Source organism: Pinus tabuliformis, chromosome 5_2 (genome assembly GCF_031772625.1).
Source record: "Pinus tabuliformis cultivar Carrire ecotype Pingquan chromosome 5_2, CPIR1, whole genome shotgun sequence".
NCBI lineage: Eukaryota > Viridiplantae > Streptophyta > Pinopsida > Pinales > Pinaceae > Pinus > Pinus tabuliformis.
This window is the reverse complement of record NC_142306.1, coordinates 775914501-775933653: the sequence shown is the minus strand read 5'-3', so window position 1 is coordinate 775933653 and position 19153 is coordinate 775914501.

Here is a 19153-nt window from a genome sequence, read left to right as displayed (position 1 = left end):
GGGATGCAAATGATTTCAGATGGTCCAGATAATCAGGAGTAAGTGTAATTGTAGAGGGACTAAATCTTGAACATATTAGCAACACAATTCCAGAGTTTGGCAGCTTTCGGATCCATGGGATCGGTGGTCATGATGACATGGCAGAGATCAAATGGAAGGAAAAAATGAACGACCAAACCCAGGAAGGTCAATGATAAAAAGGAGGATATCCCAACCCAACACGAAGCAAAAAATGTCATGTTCAAGAGTGAGCTACGAACACGACTGACCGAATTTCCAAATATCCCTCCACCATTTCTGGTAGGTACCAAAATTAGTTTTTATCACAAGCTTGAAGGGGATAGCATATGCTTGCACTGTAAGTTCATCCTTCAGACGAATCTAACCTAGTAAGTTTAATGAGCCCTAGGATGGAGAAGCTCACATTCATCATGGTGATGAATCTGATGTCGTTTAATGCTTTAACGAGTCCAACAAAGGTGTAACTTTGTATCTTTTTCATGCTTAGAGAGTTTGAAAAAGACACAGAAAAGAAAAACTCCACATGGTCCCTTTTTGTACATTTGTGTCTCTCGAGCCTGAAAAGGTAGAAAATGATACTTGAGAGAACCACTTGACCATTTTAGTCAAGGAGTACCTTTTTCGTAAATAGTGCATCCCAGCTTGAAAAAGGGGTAAAGGTATACTAGGCGGACGATGCTTCATAGCCTTTAATGAGTTCAAAAAGGCAAGAGTTCGGCAATCTTTTCATGTTTAAAGAGTCGGAAAAGAGCTAAAAAGAAGGCCCCCCATTTTATTCTCATTAACGAGTCAAAAAGGGAAAAAATACTTGGCAATATTTTCATCTTTTACGAGTCATAAAATAGCTTAAAGGTGACTCATACTAGAGGAACGAGTGGTATAAAGGGTAGAAACTGGTTCTGACAATGTTGGAACTACTCAAAACATGAAATGGTCAAGAGGTTGGCTAATAAAACCACTCATCATTGTGGTCTCTCAAGAAAGGAAAAACAACCAAGTGAAAGCATATAATCGGCCAAAGAGATGGTGGCAATGGAATGAAACAACTAAGGCTTATCTAGCATAAACTAGTTGATAAAAATGTCAATCACAAGATGTAAATTGGGCATTGGTTCATTTCTTACACAAGCTTGAACCATGGAGAACTCTACTTGGATTCAGTTTCATGTTTACACAAGCTTGAAACCAAAAACTATGCTTGCTATAAGTTTTCATGCCCCCAGCATAATGACTCAATCGAGGTACATGTCCTCAAGCTTCATTTCAGTCAACTAAGTGGATGGAATGAAGGTTCACTTTTGATATCTTGGAAAGACTCAATGGGGATGTTACGAGATCTTAATCAAAGACTCGATTTCGAAAAGGGAGTTGCTTCATTTTTTAATGAGGTTGACACAGCAAAAGAACTATCCTCGAGACCATTGTTTCATTTTTTAACGAGCTTGATACAAGCGAAAGAACTATGCTCATGACCCTTGTTTCATTGTTTAACGAGCTTGACATAAGACAAGGAACTATGCTCAGACCCTTTGTTTCATTTTTTAACGAGGTTGACACAAGACCAGGAAATATCCTCATCACATTTGTTCGTGAACCATACAAGAACATGGATCCTAAGATGTCTTCACTAGATGGAAGAACCACGCTCTGGGAGGAATACATGTCAATTGGTACCATAGACAGATCAGGTTCTAATGCCCCCAGTAAATAATGTACTATACCATCTGTGTGATCATCAGCAAATGTGGAGATAGAATGGGTAGCCACATAATTGACCTATGGCGGGGAAGGTACTTCTTGAAAACAAGAGATGATAGGGGATGATGGTTGTAAAGGAGGCAACTAGTGACCAATGAATGGCAATTGATCAATAGTCACAATTATCCCTTCCTGCAGAAAACAAACCTCACGGAAAAGTGAAGAAACAAGAGCTCCCATGACATGGCGTCTAAGGAGAAGATTGAAATCTAGGGGACCTTTGACTACAATCACATTTATATAGACAGTCTTCCCTCCCAAAGTAATAGGGAACTTTGGAAGGACCCCTAAGGGTTGACTGGTTCCTCTGCTGAAAGCTAACAGATTTTGAGTGACAGGAACAAGCTGTGGGAACCCAAAGCTTTCCAAGTAGCTGAAGACATGATGCTAAGATATGTGCCTTCATCTAATATAGTGCCATGTACTACCATATTATAGGCTGGTACTATGATCTGGAAAGGCACATAAGATGGGAGGCGGAAAGTAGTCAATTTACTCCAATCAAAAGAGATGACATAACTACTTAGTGGGGGTATCATATGATTGGACCCATGCTTTGTAGGAAAAGGAGAAGGAATCTCCTGAACAACTGGGATGGGAGGGTCACTCTTCGATTCATGATAATCTAAGGAGATGAGAAGAACATGAGTAGTAAGATCACTACTCTCATTGGGAACATAGTGAGCAATTGAAGGCAGAGCCAAGTCGACACTTTTTTCAACCAATGGTCAATCGAGAATAGACACAAGAGAGTCATGCTCAGGAAGAGCAGGATGGACAAGAGATGAATCCAAGTCAATCTCTTTACCAACCAGGAGATGGTCAGAATAAAGCCTCTGATAAATAATAGGAGCTGCAAGGTTTTCCAAAACTTTGGAAGCTTTATCCATAAAAGGACAAAGGTGAAGAAGATGATCTCCTTCACATATCCTACAGGGGAATCTAATCTTCCCTTTCTTCTAACTATCACTAACCAAGGGAGTAGCATCGAAATGATCTCCAAAGGTTGATCCAGATTTTGAGACCATACCTCTAAGACTCTGGGAATGCTAGGACAATCTAGAAGGAGATGGTCACCCTTACATAGCCTGCAAGGGAATTTTACCTTTTCTGTAGGATCGAAAGGTTTGTTGACAGGAAATGCATTTAGAGCAATAGCTACACGGTTGGCCTCTCACTTATTTGACTTCTTCTTCTTCTTCTTAGCCTCCTAGTTACTATATTTGAAACTTTCACCGGGCGAAGTAGAAGAGGAGGGTGAAGAAATGGGGGAAGAAGGTGAGGTGTCAACCTTAGAATCATCGTGACGTGATTCAAATGGAGACGTTTGGACAAGAGTCGGGATGCTTGGGACCACTGAGGTCGAAAAAAACCAAATAGGTAAATCAATGGTTAAACCAGTGAGGGACAATGCTACCATATAAGGAGCACCAACATTTCCAAAAGAAGGAAAAGGACCAAGATTCCCATCCGAGGGGAATCCTTGACTAGTCGACTCTGGAAATGTTTCCATTGGAAACGACCCTAAAGAATCACTAATGAATATAACTTTAACTAGGAATATTTCGTGGGTAGTTAATTTTAAGACACTGAAACAAAACTTTGCCTTTTCACATTTTAAGAGTCGAGGAAAGGACGAAAGATGACTCTAGTTGCTTTCGGAGTTAACGAGCTTGAAAGGACAAGTGCTCGAAGATCTTTTAAATTTAAAGAGTAAAAAAGACCAAAATGACTACTCGGGATAATCTAGGTAAAAGGAGTACCAGGCAATCGAGAACTCAAAAATACCTCCCGACCAACCAAGAAGTACGGGTAGGCAATCTCCACAAATGTTGTGTTTGGTGTATCACATTTACAAGGCGAAAGACTTGGCTTCCTACGGATAAAGGATTACAACCTAGTGGGGTCTCCCTTTATATACATGATAGTACAAGGAGAACAAGTCCATACTAGTGCTATCTAGTGCTGAAGCGAACGACAACTGCTAGGTTTAAAGATGCCGGAACACATCTCTAGCCTAGACCTATAAATATAAGTGTTAAGTTTAAATGCTTCCTTAGGTTAATCCAATAGATTTTAACGGTTGATCTTGAATTAGGTTTCAATTGCAAGGCCCTACCGCTGTCATCTGACAAAAATCCTACATGCAGCTATATGAGAAAAGAGATCTCTCTTTGATGAAAATTAACACTGATTGAGGGATAGAGAGCACACAATCAATGCAACAATCAAACAATGAAAACTTTCGCTAATACATGTCTTAAATGCACTTAATCTTCCCTTAACAACAAAAGAAGTTTCATTTCATTTCCAATGTTTGTGATGATGCAGTTATAGCTTCTTAATGATGCTACTAATGCAATATTTTTTCTTAAGTAAACTAGAATGATGTTCTTATTTTCATAAAATGAAAAATGAATCTTTCACATGAAGAAATTAAATGAACATTTTCACAATTCCGAACAAACAAGCATCGATCAAATCCAAAGCATGATAAATTGAACTAAAAGCAACTTCTTCCCTGAATCGAACAAACCAAACACTTAAATGCTTCAATCAACAAAGAAAGCAATGTAATATATACTCGGAACGAGAAAAGAGACACTCGAAATAAGAGAACAAATGAGACTCTTTCACTCATTCGATTGAAAATGAAGTAATGAAGATATCACGACTAAAAGATGGATTAAATGAAGCATAAAATCATAAACTTGACATAATGAGTAAATAAACAAATGAATGGTGATTGACCTAGATGCCCTAGGGTCATTAAAACCATCCAAAAAACTCAAAAAATCAAGCAATGAAACTTCAAGCCAATCAATCAATCAAAAACAACAAACAAAGCATCCTAGTCACTTCTAGGTGGTGTTAACACGCAGGTTGTTCCCTTTGACTCCTGAGGGAATACAGCCGGGGTAACCACTAACCAAGCTTTGGATTACAGGCTCTAGCCTACCTGTAATCAGAGAGGGCTCTCTCTTTCAGTTTTAACTTTGTTTTTGAGGATTTAGGCTAGCTATGAGATAGGATTGTGTTTGAATTTTGGTTGCAGACTGATGTTCAAAGAAGGGCACGCAAATATGAAGGAGAGTTCAATCCATTGGGCATGTGGAGTCCAGAAACAAGTAGGTTTTGATGTCTGTGATAAAGAAAGGTTCACTGCAAGGCTAGATGGGTATTCATGATACAAACTTTGATTTTTAGCAAAGAAAACAGTATGAATTACACCAGGAAAGGCAATTAAGAGTTCTTTCATAGTGCAATACGAGATGAAGAACAAATCCTACTCAGCAGCAACGAGAATTACTGAATAAAGACTTATCATGTGACTAGAGCAATTGGGAGCATTTAAGAATTCCACAGTTGCAACTAACCTTGAAGAAAACATATTTAGTAGTAAGGGTTGAGTTTAGTGTGTCTCTAATAGACAAATCCTGAACTAGTCTTTTACCTTTCTACCAAGATTAAACACCATACATTCACAAACAGATTATAGAAGAGATAAGCATAAATACAGTTAGAAAACACTTATTGTATCACGCCATAACACGAGAATCTTGCAGAAGTCAGTAATTTCATCACAACACATCCGAGCCAAACATATCTCCTGGAAACCAATAGCTCCTTTGTATTATCACTTCCAGAGGAATTACAGCCAAGTTCTCTTGAACAAATGAGTAACAACAACCCCCAATACACAGTGCGGGGGTGCATATATACAAAAATATCACAAAAAATATCTTAGTTCTGAGTTATTGCACAATAACTGCTCTTACCAACTTTCAAAGATATTTTTACAAAATTAAAAGCTACTTTAATGAATACATAACAGCTGTTTGTTGTTTGTCAGAAGTTCTTGACTTTGAGGGCAACTGGCTCTGCAGGATGCTTTGCATTGATTCTGAATAATACGCCTTTATTGCTCTGTCGTGCTGTAGCTTTCACAACCCTGTCATTTGCATCTATTGGTGTTGCTTTAGTGGCCAAATTTGTCTGCTGAGTTGGCTCTGTCCACTCCTCTCCAGTCATACTGATTGTATCAATTTTCTGAACATGATGAGTTATAATTTGATGTACACAAATTTGGTGAAAAATATGTTTGCTCACAGCAATGTCTGTATCATGCTTGTCCACCATTCCTGAGTAGGCAACTGATGTCTCAAAATTGTGCCTAATGTTTCATCTGCCTTAGTATATTTGTAGTAATTGGGAGGCACCTCAAACAGATGTCTAATCTCATTCATGATAAAAAACAAGTTCTCTACTCTGTCATAGAGACTCTGCCCAGATGCAGGCCCTGTTTCCTCTGGGATACGTGATCCTGCAGTGATCTGATTTGTAGCAAATGTATTTACCCTTTTGGCATAATTTTCATGGGACAACAACCTACCTGCACTATTTAGTAGGCTGGGAAGGCCTCTGTTATGCAATGCTGTGAATTTCTCTGTGAACTTGTTCACCTCTGTCTGCATTTCCTGGCACCTTCTATCCATTGTTTGCACCAGATTTCTCAAAGTGAGGACCCTCTTCACCAGTAAGATGGTGTCAGTTCTGTTGGGGATTCCCATGGTTGCCAGTTGAGGGCCTGTGCGGTTGTTCAGGACATTGATCATCATGTTGGCTATCTCAGGCATATTGCCTAGAGATGCCCTTGCTCTTTGACTTTCCTTGTGGGCCCTGCCTATGAGATCTATGTGCTCATGAATGGTTTCTATATATTGCCATTGATCTGTTATTGATTGACCAATGTTGGCCCACAAGACTTTCTTGATCTCAGCCACAACCTTGTCAAGACAGAGCTCTTTCTCCAGTTCTTTTATCTTCTTCTCAAGAGCTCTTACTTCCCTTGTTCTTTCAACTACACTTTGCTTGGATTTACCATATTTTTCATTAACTGTGGCCAATTTTTCTTTAGTCTGATTCAGTTCTGCCATCTGTGCTTCTAAAGCTTCAATCTCTTTCATCATCTTCTGCATATCAAGGCTGGGTGCCTGTCCTGATGTTGTTGCTGGTGCTGATGTTGAAGGGCCTGTCCCAGCTGCTTGTTCTGTGGGAGGACTGATAATTTGAGGAGGTTCCTCAAGGTTAATCACTGGCTGAGGGGGCTGAGATGTCTGGCCTCCTTCTTTCTACTTCAGGGCTGCCTGCAATTTAGCCTCTGTTGTTACCAATCTCCCTTCTGTCTCTACCAACTGTTTGTGTAGTGTTAGCAGCATGGCTGCTACATCTTGGTCCTTCCTCTGCTGAGCAACATCTTCTGTTTAAGGGTGAAGGGTTGCTGGAATCTTGACCATCTTCCTCAAAGCTACTATATCTGCCTCTTTTTCCTTTAGTAATGCCTGCACGGCTTTGGGATCACTTGGGTCATGCCCAAGCTCTATAATAATATCCTCCAAAGACCTAATCCTGTTGTCTTTGGCTTGAGAAGAGGCCTTCTCCAATTCTAATTGGGCAGTGGTATTATGCAGGCTATTTTGCAATTTGTGTGCAAGGAAGGTCTTGTCTACAAGAGTTGAATAGATCATCTCACCCGTTTGCTTATGAAGCTCTATTTGGTCCATTGGGTGGATGTCCTTTGCAAGTACCTCAAGGTTGGTTCTTATGTAATCTGCAGCTGACTGTGGCTGCAGCATAGTAGGCATGAAATGACTCATAGTCATCTTCCCCTCTGTTATGTCATATGCTGACATAAGCCTCTGCTGGTTTGTGGGAGCCATTTTGAGTAAATGATTGTATAGCTGGAGTCTAACTGGCTCATTCCTCTTCTTAATGTCAATGAATTGCTGTTTTATGCTTGATTCTGCCCTATTTTGCTGGCTTGAGGAGCTGACCTCTCCTCCAAGTGTTCTTTCTTGTTCCTGTTGGTAGGAACTGGCAGATGCTTCCATGCTAGGGGGGCCCATACCCATGGATGGCCCAATAGGCATCTCTTCTTCAGAAAGAGGATTTAATCTTTGCCTTTTCTCCCCTTGTTGACTTGTTGATGTAGTGAGGGGAGTTTCCTGCTCTCTATCCCTCTTCCTGGTTCTCTCTTCATTTAAGGGAGTTTGGAGCACCGAGGCATCCACTACTGTTTCCTGCCTTGGAGGCACACTTTTCTGAGCCTGTTGCTCTGTAGATATTGGGGCCTCAGCCATTTATTCTTGCTGTTTAGGCTGCTCTTTCTGTTGTTTTGCTATTGGGAGTGGCTGCTCCTGCTCCATCTCTTTTCCTTTACCTGTGCTGGCTGCTTGAGGAGTAGTTTGAGTTGCCTGATGGGGGGATGTGGAGGATGAGGCAGCTGCTCCAAGTTGAATATGAGGAAGAGAAAAAACCTGCCCACAATGTTCCAAGTCAGCTTCCTTTTCAAGTTTCTTGGCTTCTTTTAGTGCTATTTCCTCTTTAGTACTTGCCTCTTCTAGAGTGCCCTCTTTCCATCTTAATAGATTTGCATATTTTTCAATATGAGGCAACCTGACATGATCATAGCTAGCCAACTTATATTTAACCCTTCTAAGACTAATGAAATGATTGGGATCATAGGGTATCCAGAGGAAACTGGTCTGTAACTCGAGGCACTTTAGGATCTTGTCTGCTTCTTGCCATGCCTCTTCTCTTTTATTATAAACAAATGGGCCTAGCTAGTTCCTGACTTTGAGTTGTACCTTCTTATTTTTGCTGTGGAAATGGACCATGTCTGCATTTCCAAACTGTCTAAAATACTCTAAGGCAAAGAGTCTCATAGGGACATATCTTGGTAGCCTATATGGGGCTAACTCACAACCATATATTCTGATTACTGTATGGTGTTGGTAAAAGTACCAATCCCCAATGCTGTAGGCCTTTGAGAGTTGGAGGATTCTTTGCATCTCATCTGTCAATCTTGGAGGAGGGGCACTCAACAGCAAGGACATGGCTGGATGGATAAAAAGGTCTATGAACTCACAGTAGCTGTATGGTGAATAAGATGTATGATGAAAGATTGAAGACCAAAATACCACAGACCTTGGGTTTACCTGAGCATCAAACTTCTTGAGAGTAATAGGGAAGCTATCAGGCTGATAGAATAGGAACAAGTGATATATGTAAGAAGTGTATCTAAATATCCTTTCCCTCTCTAGATTCATCAATTGCTCATGAATCTTATTGGCAATGTAGGTAGCATAATCATAGTGAACAGAAGGAGGCTTTCCAGGGGAGAAGATGGACATCATGGCCAGAATGGTTTCATCAACATCCTCAGATGTTCTGTATCCCAAGACATAGCTGATCATATCCACAAGCATTTTGCCCAACTCATTGAGATATACATTTCCAATGGGAGGAGTCCTCACAGTTTCAGAGCCTGGTTCAATGAATAGCTGATTAATCTTTATGATTTGGGCATTGGACAGCTTGCCTCCTTGGTCTATTAAGTGCATTATGGACAGAGGAGTCAATGGCTTTGTAGTATGAAAGTGTAGCATTTCATTTATGGCCTCAGGGGTGACATGGAACAACACTGAGCCTGAGGAATTGAGGACAACTCTCTGACAGGGGTCATAGTTGGCACTGCATCTGTGTATCAAATCTGGGAGGACATTGACTTGAGGAAGATTGAAAATGGGCAAATTGGAGTCCCAAATCCCTAGAATATCTGTTCCACTGAGGTGCTTGGCTTTCAACTCATTGAGTACATGAATATTATATTTGGTGTCCAGTGAGAGTACTTCTGCCATCTGGTAATCTCTATCAGCGAGGGCCTGCCATTCTAGCTCTCTGTGTGGGGCATTTAGAGGTGCAATGTTCAATGCCACTGGAGTTTCCATGGTCAATTGGTAATTTGAATTTTATTTGAACTTGTTTCTCTGGGCACAGCGATACAGAGCAATGAATTTTGCAGAAGCAAGGCAATTTGCAGGGGGAACAGGGTGAATTATGGTGAAAACAAGTTGAAATGCTCCTGAAAAAGGTTTAATGAGCAAATGCTGGGACTTAAGAGCTGTTTTCCCGGTGGACTTGTGTAGCAAAGGTTTTAGCTTGCGAATGTGCAAACAGACTATAAACTTGTTGAGATTGGACATAATGGGGACTTCTGCAAGTAAAATTGGGCTTACAGTGTGGAGAAAAACCAATGGTTCCTGAAGATTTGTTGAACTTACAGTGTTTTTTCCTTTTCCTAATTTGCTCAGAGAACTATGGGAAAAACCAGGCGCGGAGGGGAAGCTTTGATAAATACCTGGTAAACTCAGGCAATGGTGGCAATGCAGGCAAATTGAGGGCGCCCATGGTCTCTAAAATCAATTTCTGCAGGTTGGCGGTGAGAACGTCGTTAAATTTCATGCAGGAGCACAATAGTCTTTTGGTGAACAAATGCAAAAAAACTCGATTTTTGGTGAAAATATTTGAAATTTTGGGCTTTGGCGCGTTTTTGGATGATGTCAGCATGACGTCTTCGGGTGGGGTCGAGTACGGAAAGGTGACGTGGCGGTTCGTGAGTTGTCCACGGGAACTGATGAGGTGGCGGACAGAGTGGAGCAATGGCGGGCTAGGCACTGATGCGGGGTCGACTTGGCATGACGTGGGCAGGCGGTAGACCAAAGTGGTAAGTGGTTCCATCGGACCGCTTATGGTACGGGAGCGGTTTTGGCAGGCGGCCTCTCGATACAACCTGGGAGCGACGCGTGGCCGAGCCCTGACGTCACCCTCTGACATTTTTCGGGTGCTATCGTTCGGACATCGGGGGCGGCTCGATATTGATATAAGCCGTCGGATGGCAGGGCCCAGATCCGACGGACGACGGGTTGCAAAGGTGATAGGACAATACGGCGGGACCCGGCGGCATTATTTTAATAATTTCTTTTGTTTTTTGTGAAATGCGCATTGTAACAAAAAACTTTGGATAGGCGGCAAAAGTGGGTTTTAACAATGTTTTTGCAAATAGCGCGGGTAAAGCATTGTGAAGGGATTGTAAGGGGATAAGGGTAGGGTTTAGGTTATTAAACCAACCAGGAGTTAGTTTAATCCCCGACTCTAAACAAACCATATACAACAAGGCTTTGTTTCTGCATGGTTTCCCAGTATTCGAACATATGGCTATAATGCCAAAGGGGAGGGATATATACATATTTTTGGGTTTTATACACAATAGTGATATAGTAATAGGGAAAGGGGAACATAGGGAGTTAAGTATAAATAGAGTTAGTAGTTAGTATTGGATGAGAGATATAGAAAAGAGGAAGCAAAGACTAAGTTTTTTAGGAAACAAACTTAGTTAGGAGAGTAGATCAAAATGAAAAGATTTTTACACAAGAAATGTGGCTCTTCTATACAACAAGGATCAACAATGGGTTTGATTTCTCTCATGAACCAAGGTGATAGAGGGATGTTAGTAAGGAGTTTGATGGGGGATGATTGGGAAGTTAGACATGCTTGATTTTGTTGCTACAAAAACTACTGAATAGGAAGATCTGCACTGGCCACCATGTGTTTCCTTTACTCAGGCCAGTGATATGAAAGAAATCATGCTTCTGCAACCCCATCTACCTACCCATTCTATTGCCTAGCATTTTTTGTTACTTCAAGGAGGGTGCACTTGGACTGGCAAACCCTCATGTGCCTTTTTCTTTTCCTTTGGCATTTCCTTTTGATTCTCTATCTACAGCTAGCCTTATTACTTCCAAGGCCCCAGATTAAACAGTTGGGAACCTTCATTCTCTACCTAACTACTTATCTGCCAAGATTGAACAGTTTGGATAGATTTCTTTCTCTAGTCTACAACAAAAAATTGAAACATGGCATGACCCAGCTTAGACTGTTGGATCACCCATTCAGAAGTAGGACAGCATCAACCAATTGTAGATATGTGTTTTCCCCAAAAATATGAGATCTTTGCATCACCAAAGTAGATCATATTGGCCCTTCCCCTGCCAATCATGAAAAATGAAACCTATTGGCATAGGTAGCTAACAGTGGCTCCACTTGGGGATGGTTTTTCTACTTGAAAGACCAAGAACAACAGGTCAGAATGCCTTGGCCCTTGACTTCTCATCAAAACTTGAAAGTTTTCTCTTTGGATTTCAAAACTGGAAACTGTCACCATTGTGGAACTTCTGAAATAAAGCCTTTTCCTGCTTATTTACAAAACTTCTTAAACTGAACTATCTAAATGCTGATAGAAAGTACTATATATAACTGGTAATGTACAGGGCAGAGCCATGCTACATACATGGAAAGTAATCAAAGTAGTGTTTTAACATCCGGCCATTTACAGGGCCCTCTTCAGCTGCAGTGCCATCCAAATTCTTCAAGAAATAAGTGTTATTTCCTTGCACTGCTTGAATTACAAAGGGCCCCCTCCAAAGGGAGTCAAATTTGCCATGCTTTCCCTTGTCTTCTCTTCTTGAATCCCATTTAAGCACTTTATCCCCAATGAAGAAATCTTCAGCCTTGGTTCTTCTATCAAAAGCTTTTTTCAGTTTCTCTTGTAGGACCTGAACTCTGCTGTACACTTGATCTGTAGTTTGCTGTAAACAGATAATCTGATTGATTCTTCTTTGCATGTCATTTGGTTCAGCTTGACTTTCTTGAAGTAGCTTCATGACAGGGACCCCTAGTGATGAAGGGAATTTGGCTTCCATTCCATAAACCAACTCATATGGGCTGACCCCAATAGATCTTTTGGTTGTTAGCCTGTCTGCCCACAAGGCATTTACAAGCTTCTTGTGCCAATTTTTCTTATTCTCTTCCAGTATCTTCTTAATGATGTTGATAAGACTTTTGTTAGATGATTCAACTAAACCGTTGCCTTGAGGATAGTATGTAGTAGAATGGCCCAAAGTAATGTGGAATTTGTGGAAAAAGTTCACCATCTTCTTGGATCTAAAAGCAGCAGCATTGTCTGTTATTATCTTGTCAGGACAACCAAATCTGGAAAGAATATTAGTTTCAAGGAACTGAATGATAGTAGAATCATTTGCTTGTCTGCATGGAACAGCCTCAATCCATTTAGTAAAGTAATCTGTGGTTGTTAGAATCCATTTATGTTGGCCTGAAGATGAAGGATGAATTTCCCCAATGAAATCCAAGCCCCATTGCTGAAAGGGTCTTTCTGTTGCAATAGGTTTTAAGGGTAGTGGTAGTAACTTTCTTTTTCCCTCAAACACTTGACACTTGTGACATGAAGTGGTGAAATTTTTAACATCAAAGAACAGAGTGGGCCAATAGTAACATGCCCTTAATATCTTATCCACAGTGGACTTCCAGTACAAATGTCCACCACAATCACCTGCATGAAATTCTTTCATAACATTGTTAGTCTCATCCATATTTAAACAATTCAGCAGTATACCTTCATGATTTTTCCATAGTAACTTGCCATCTACAACACAAAATCTTGAAGCTTTCATTTTTAGAAATCTAGATTTGGTTCTGGACAATCCTGGGGGAGCACACAGGTTTTGCAATATATAACAGATATCAGAGTACCACAGGGATTGTTCAAAGGCTACATTGATCTTTGGAGTTGCCAGCTCCGGTTCATTGTCCAGTTGGTTAATGTCCAAGGCTTGGAAGTTTGTTTCAGACATCAATTTAGCCAAACCTTGCCCCTTTATCAGTTTTGTAGGTCTTATTTCAATGTCAAATTCTAAAATGTTAGCAATCCATTTTCCTATTCTTCCCTCTAAGTTTTCTTGAGTCAGTATGTCTTTTACAATGGGATTTGGTACATAAGCAATGACATGGGAGTATAGGATGTAAATCCTAAAGTCTTTGATGGCTTTGACCAAAGCATAAGCTTGCTTTTCCATGATCTGATATTTCAGAGGTGCATCTCTAAGGGCTCTACTAAAAAAAGCAATAGGTTTTTCATTCCCTTGATCATCTTTCTGCAATAAGACAGCAGTAATGGTATGTTGGGAGGCAAAAGAGAAGATGATAAATTCTCTGTCAAATCGAGGGTTTGTTAAGACTGGGGTTTGAGTGAGGGCCAATTTAATACCTTCAAAAGCTTGATTTGCTTCTACTGTCCACTTCACTTTTGAATCCTTTTTTAGCATGTTGTTTAGTAATCTGATCAATTCTGCTAAGTTTGGGATAAATCTCCTTAGAAAGTTGATCTTTCCCAAGAAGGCTTGTAATTCTTTTATATTTCTTGGATGGGGCATTTGCAAGATGGCCTGTATTCTGTCTGGGTCAATTCTAATGCCATCCTTTGAAATGATATGACCCAACAGCTTACCTTCTTCCAAACCAAATAGAGACTTCTTAGGATTTAAGGAAATCCCATATTTCCTACATGTTATGAATATCTGTCTCAAACGTTTCAGATGTTCTTGGTTAGATTTTGAGAAAGGTGTGAGGTCATCTAAGTAAATAACAAGGAAATCGTGTATCTCTTTAGAAAAAGCAATATCCATTGCTCTTTGAAATGTAGCTCCTGCATTTTTCAACCCAAAAGGCATTTTAACATATTTGAAAGTCCCCCATGGGGTTATGAATGCTGTTTTATCTTGATCATCAGGGTGGACTAGGATCTGATTGAAACCTGAAAATCCATCAAGTAATGAGATTCTTGAAGCCCCTACCACTCTTTGGAGAATGTGATCCATTTTTGGTAAGGGATAATTGTCTTTAAGGGATACTTGATTCAAATTCCTTAGATCGACACAAAGCCTAATCTCCCCTGTTTTCTTTCTTGTGGGGACCAAATTTGAAATCCAGTCCGAAAACCTAATTGGTGCTATGATACCAGCTTTAAACATTTTTTGTACCTCTTTCTCAATTGAAGGGGGAAGCATAGGATTAATTCTTCTCAAGTTTTGCTTGAATGGATTTTGATTAGGCTTGAGAGGGATGGTGTGTTGAATAACAGAGGTGTCATAGGATTTCAAATCATCATAACTCCATGCAAACACATCTTGGAACTCTTTAAAGAGGTCAATGTATTTGGGCTTCTGGTCAGGAGGTAAAGATGCAGATAATTTTATTATCTTGGGTTTTTCAGTAGTTCCAATGTTGCATTCTTCAATGGCAGCATTAAGGGGTTGCATTTTTGGTTTTCTAGGAACATCATTTGAGTCAAAAATGTCCTCCAATGGAGTTAGGCCTGTTGGTAGAAAATTGTCTTTTAGCTGTATGACTTCAGCCTCTGCACCAGCTATTTCATCAAAATACAATTGTTTAAGTTCTTGCATATTTTCATTGTCAAAGGTTGTTGGATAGAGTATTTGATTTGCTGTTTTGAGTGATATAGCTGTTTGGTCCTGTTCACTCAGTGGTTGTGTGTCCTTCACAGAATCAACATCAATGTTCAAACCTGAAAATGCATGCTGCAAGGTCAAGGAACTATTTATCTCTGTGTCATCCTCAAACACTTGCCAATCTTTGACATTGTTTGGGACAGAAGGTCTGTGTTTTATATCAGTTGTAAAACAATGGTTGGGTTCAAAAGGCAATTTGCATGTACTGGCAAATGTAGCTAAACTATGTGCATGAAGGTTCTGGGTCCTACGTATTTTGGTCATCTGAAATTCAGTGAAAGCCTTAAGCATTTCAATAGCAGCAGATCTGTATGATCTTAGTCTTTTGTCATTGGTGACAAAATTGCCTTTCACTTGTTGAATAATTAGGTCTGAGTCTCCCATGATTGAAACTTTTGTGGCCTGTAAGGATTTTACCAGTTTGAGGCCTAGCAGAAGAGCCTCATACTCTGCCATATTGTTAGTACATCTGAAATTAAGCCTATAGGCTCGACCTTCTGCATGATTGCTTTGTTTGTTATGAATCCACACTCCAGCTCCTGCCCCTAATTTGTTGACTGATCCATCAAACTCAAGGAACCAAAGAATTTCTTGATTTAGGGGAGACTTAACAGCTTCTCTACGACTTGGGATTATAAGCTGGAGATCTTGTCTTTCAACTGGTTTGTCTTCTAGAACTGTCTCATCAATTGATTTCTCAATCTTGATTTCTTGGGAACTTGATTGCTCACTCATATGCAGATCTTGTTCAAGTATGATAGATTTGTCATCACTCATTGGACTTATATCATCATTGAACAGAATGAAAGAATCCATGTCAGAATGGACTGCATATATAGGGAAATTTTGAGGTTTTTCTTCGCTGCTCACCATGTATTTCATGAGTGATTCTCTGTATAGCCTCTTTGGCTGGCCAAAGACAGAGATAGTGGCATATGACATGTCCAATTGTAGGGAACCTTGGAGTTTAGCCCCCCATGATCTTGATAACAACATTCCATATTTGGGTGGAATGTCAGCAACTACCACATCCATTAAAATTGTTTTATTTGGGTACTGGACAAGGGACACACATAGATCCTTTATCAAGCCTAAACACTTAACTTGGCTGGAGTCAAATGAAAATAGGTCCTTATATGGTCTTGTGATGTCTAGATTCAATCTTTCCATTACTGACTTAGGCATCAGGTTATGAGAGGCGCCTGAATCAAACATTGCATTGTGTAATATCTTATCATGAACATGCAAGCTGACATAAAAAGGTAGGATTCCAGTAACTGCTATCTTTCCATCAACCTCTGGACCGAAAAGTAGTTCTGGGGTGTCATCCAACACATTGACATCATCTTTATTATGAGTCAGTTGAAGGGACTTCTTGATTTGTTGTTTGTAAATGTTATGCTTGGCTAGCTCTGAAAGAGGAATGGCTATTTTCAATTTACCAATTTCAGCTTCCAAGTCAAAAGGTTTTTCAGATTAGATCTTGGTGTTTTGGTTAACAACCTTTTCTCTCTTAATTGAGTTCTTAGCGGTTTCTTCTTGACTCTCAATTTGGTCTTGAGGTTTGTCTTTTTTACTCACCTTTTGGAAAGTGTTGCTTGGATTGTGCTGTAGAGGAGGTGTAACCATTGTTTCTTGATTTGAGGGAAACGGTTCGGTTACCTCTTCAACTGTTACTTCATTTGTAATTGAATCAGTTTTGTTAATAGGCTCTGTGCAATATCTTTCTTAGGCTGCAGGCTATCCTTTGTTTTCTCAGGCTGTGTCACATTTATAGTTCTGCTTCTTAATTTGTATTGCTTATGAACTTCAAAAACAGCTGTGTCATAACCTTGTTTAAAATCAAATGATTCACCTGACTTGGTTTGGAACTGCTTGATGTCTTCATCTTCATGATCTTCTTGACTCAGAAAGACTTGCTGATCATTGTTGAGGCCCATCAAATTGATGTGGGTATCATCTATTTGCTCTTTAGAAGTGGATGCTTTAGCATAGTTTTCTTGGAATGGAGTTCTAATTTCTGGTTCAGGGTTGGCCTTGCCAACATTAGGATTTTGATTTCTTCTAAAATTGGGATTCCTGATAGGATTATTATGTGATGCTTCCCATGATGACTTCCTCTCAACTGATTCTACTCTGTCACCTAACCTATGCATACCGATGATTATCGCATCTAGTTTTTGATCCCAGCCTGAAGGCTCTTCTTTGAAGGTGGTCTTCCTTTCAGTTCTGGTCCTATTTCTCCTAGCTATCAGGTTGGCTTCTACACTAACTGCTATGTCTTGCATCTCAGCTAAAGTTCGGGGAGCCCTTTCTCTTAATTGGTATGCCATATCTGAATCAAACCCATCGGGAAAGGTGTATAGAGCTAGATCAGGTGGGGGTCTGAGATTTTGGGGAATAGCATTGTAGACATTGTTGAACCGAGCACAATAGTCCAAGACAGTTTCTTGGGGACCTCTTTTGATAGTATTGTATTCAGATAAAATGTGAAGTGGATCCTTTTTCTTCTCCCATCTGTTGATAAAGGTTTGATACAGGGCTTCAGGGTCAGCTATGGAGTTTGTTGGGAGTGACCTAAACCATGATCTTACATCTCCTGTTAGGCTTTGCACAAAAATTTTCATTCTAACCCCATCATCATCTATCTCATAATTTTCAAAACAGTCCTGCATTTTCTTAGTATGTTGAAGGGCTGGATAAGATCCAGTACCATCAAAATATGAAATCTTGCTTTGGTAATCTTGAGGCATAGGCCCCGGATTGGCAGGTAACTGCAGTGGAGCATATCTATTAGCCATGTTTGGTGGGACAATAGGGATAACAGGAACGAATGGGACAAGGGGAGGAAAGGGAATGAGAAGGGTATTTTTCATTATTGGAGGGGTTGAAAGGATACTTTGTGAAGTGGATGAAGAACTAGGAGACTGTAGAACGGTGGTATGAGGATGTAGAGAAACCTTAGCAGGGGTTGGAATATTAGTTTGACATCCTGCTTCAGAACTTGAATCTGATAAAGTCCCTTCTGATTTGTGTCTCTTAAGGATTCTTGAAATCAAGTTTGGATTTTGGAACTCAGGTGATGGGTCAGGATCTGGGTTAGATCTTGTATAGCGAGTTTTCTTCTTAGGAGCCAGTTTCTGTGATTTTCTTTAGGAGAATTTTCTAAGAAGATAGTGATATTTGACAAGGACTGATCAGGTATAGCACAACTGTATGGAACTTAAGACTGAATAAAGATTGACTGAGGCAGCTTTTATATACTCCTGCAAATGCAAAGCAGAGGTAGTTTCCAAGGCTGTCTAGCTGTCACTCAGGCTTTATCTATAGTATTAAGAAGCAGACAGGGGGTTATGAAATTCATTCTGGTCCCCAGTTGAGTCGCCATTTATGTTAACACCCAGGTTGTTCCCTTTGACTCCTGAGGGAATACGGCCGGGGTAACCACTAACCAAGCTTTGAATTACAGGCTCTAGCCTACCTGTAATCAGAGAGGGCTCTCTCTTTCAGTTTTAACTTTGTTTTTGAGGAGATAGGATTGTGTTTGAATTTTGGTTGCAGAATGATGTTCAAAGAAGGGCACGCAAATATGAAGGAGAGTTCAATCCATTGGGCATGTGGAGTCCAGAAATAAGTAGGTTTTGATGTCTGTGATAAAGAAAGGTTCACTGCAAGGCTAGATGGGTATTCATGATACAAATTTTGATTTTTAGCAAAGAAAACAGTATAAATTACACCAGGAAAGGCAATTAAGAGTTCTTTCACAGTGCAATACGAGATGAAGAACAAATCCTACTCAGCAGCAACAAGAATTACTGAATAAAGACTTATCATGTGACTAGAGCAATTGGGAGCATTTAAGAATTCCACAGTTGCAACTAACCTTGAAGAAAACATATTTAGTAGTAAGGATTGAGTTTAGGGTGTCTCTAATAGACAAATCCTGAACTAGTCTTTTACCTTTCTACCAAGATTAAACACCATACATTCACAAACAGATTATAGAAGAGATGAGCATAAATACAGTTAGAAAACACTTATTGTATCACGCCATAACACGAGAATCTTGCAGCAATCAGTAATTTCATCACAGCACATCCGAGCCAAACATATCTCCTGGAAACCAACAGCTCCTTTGTATTATCACTTCC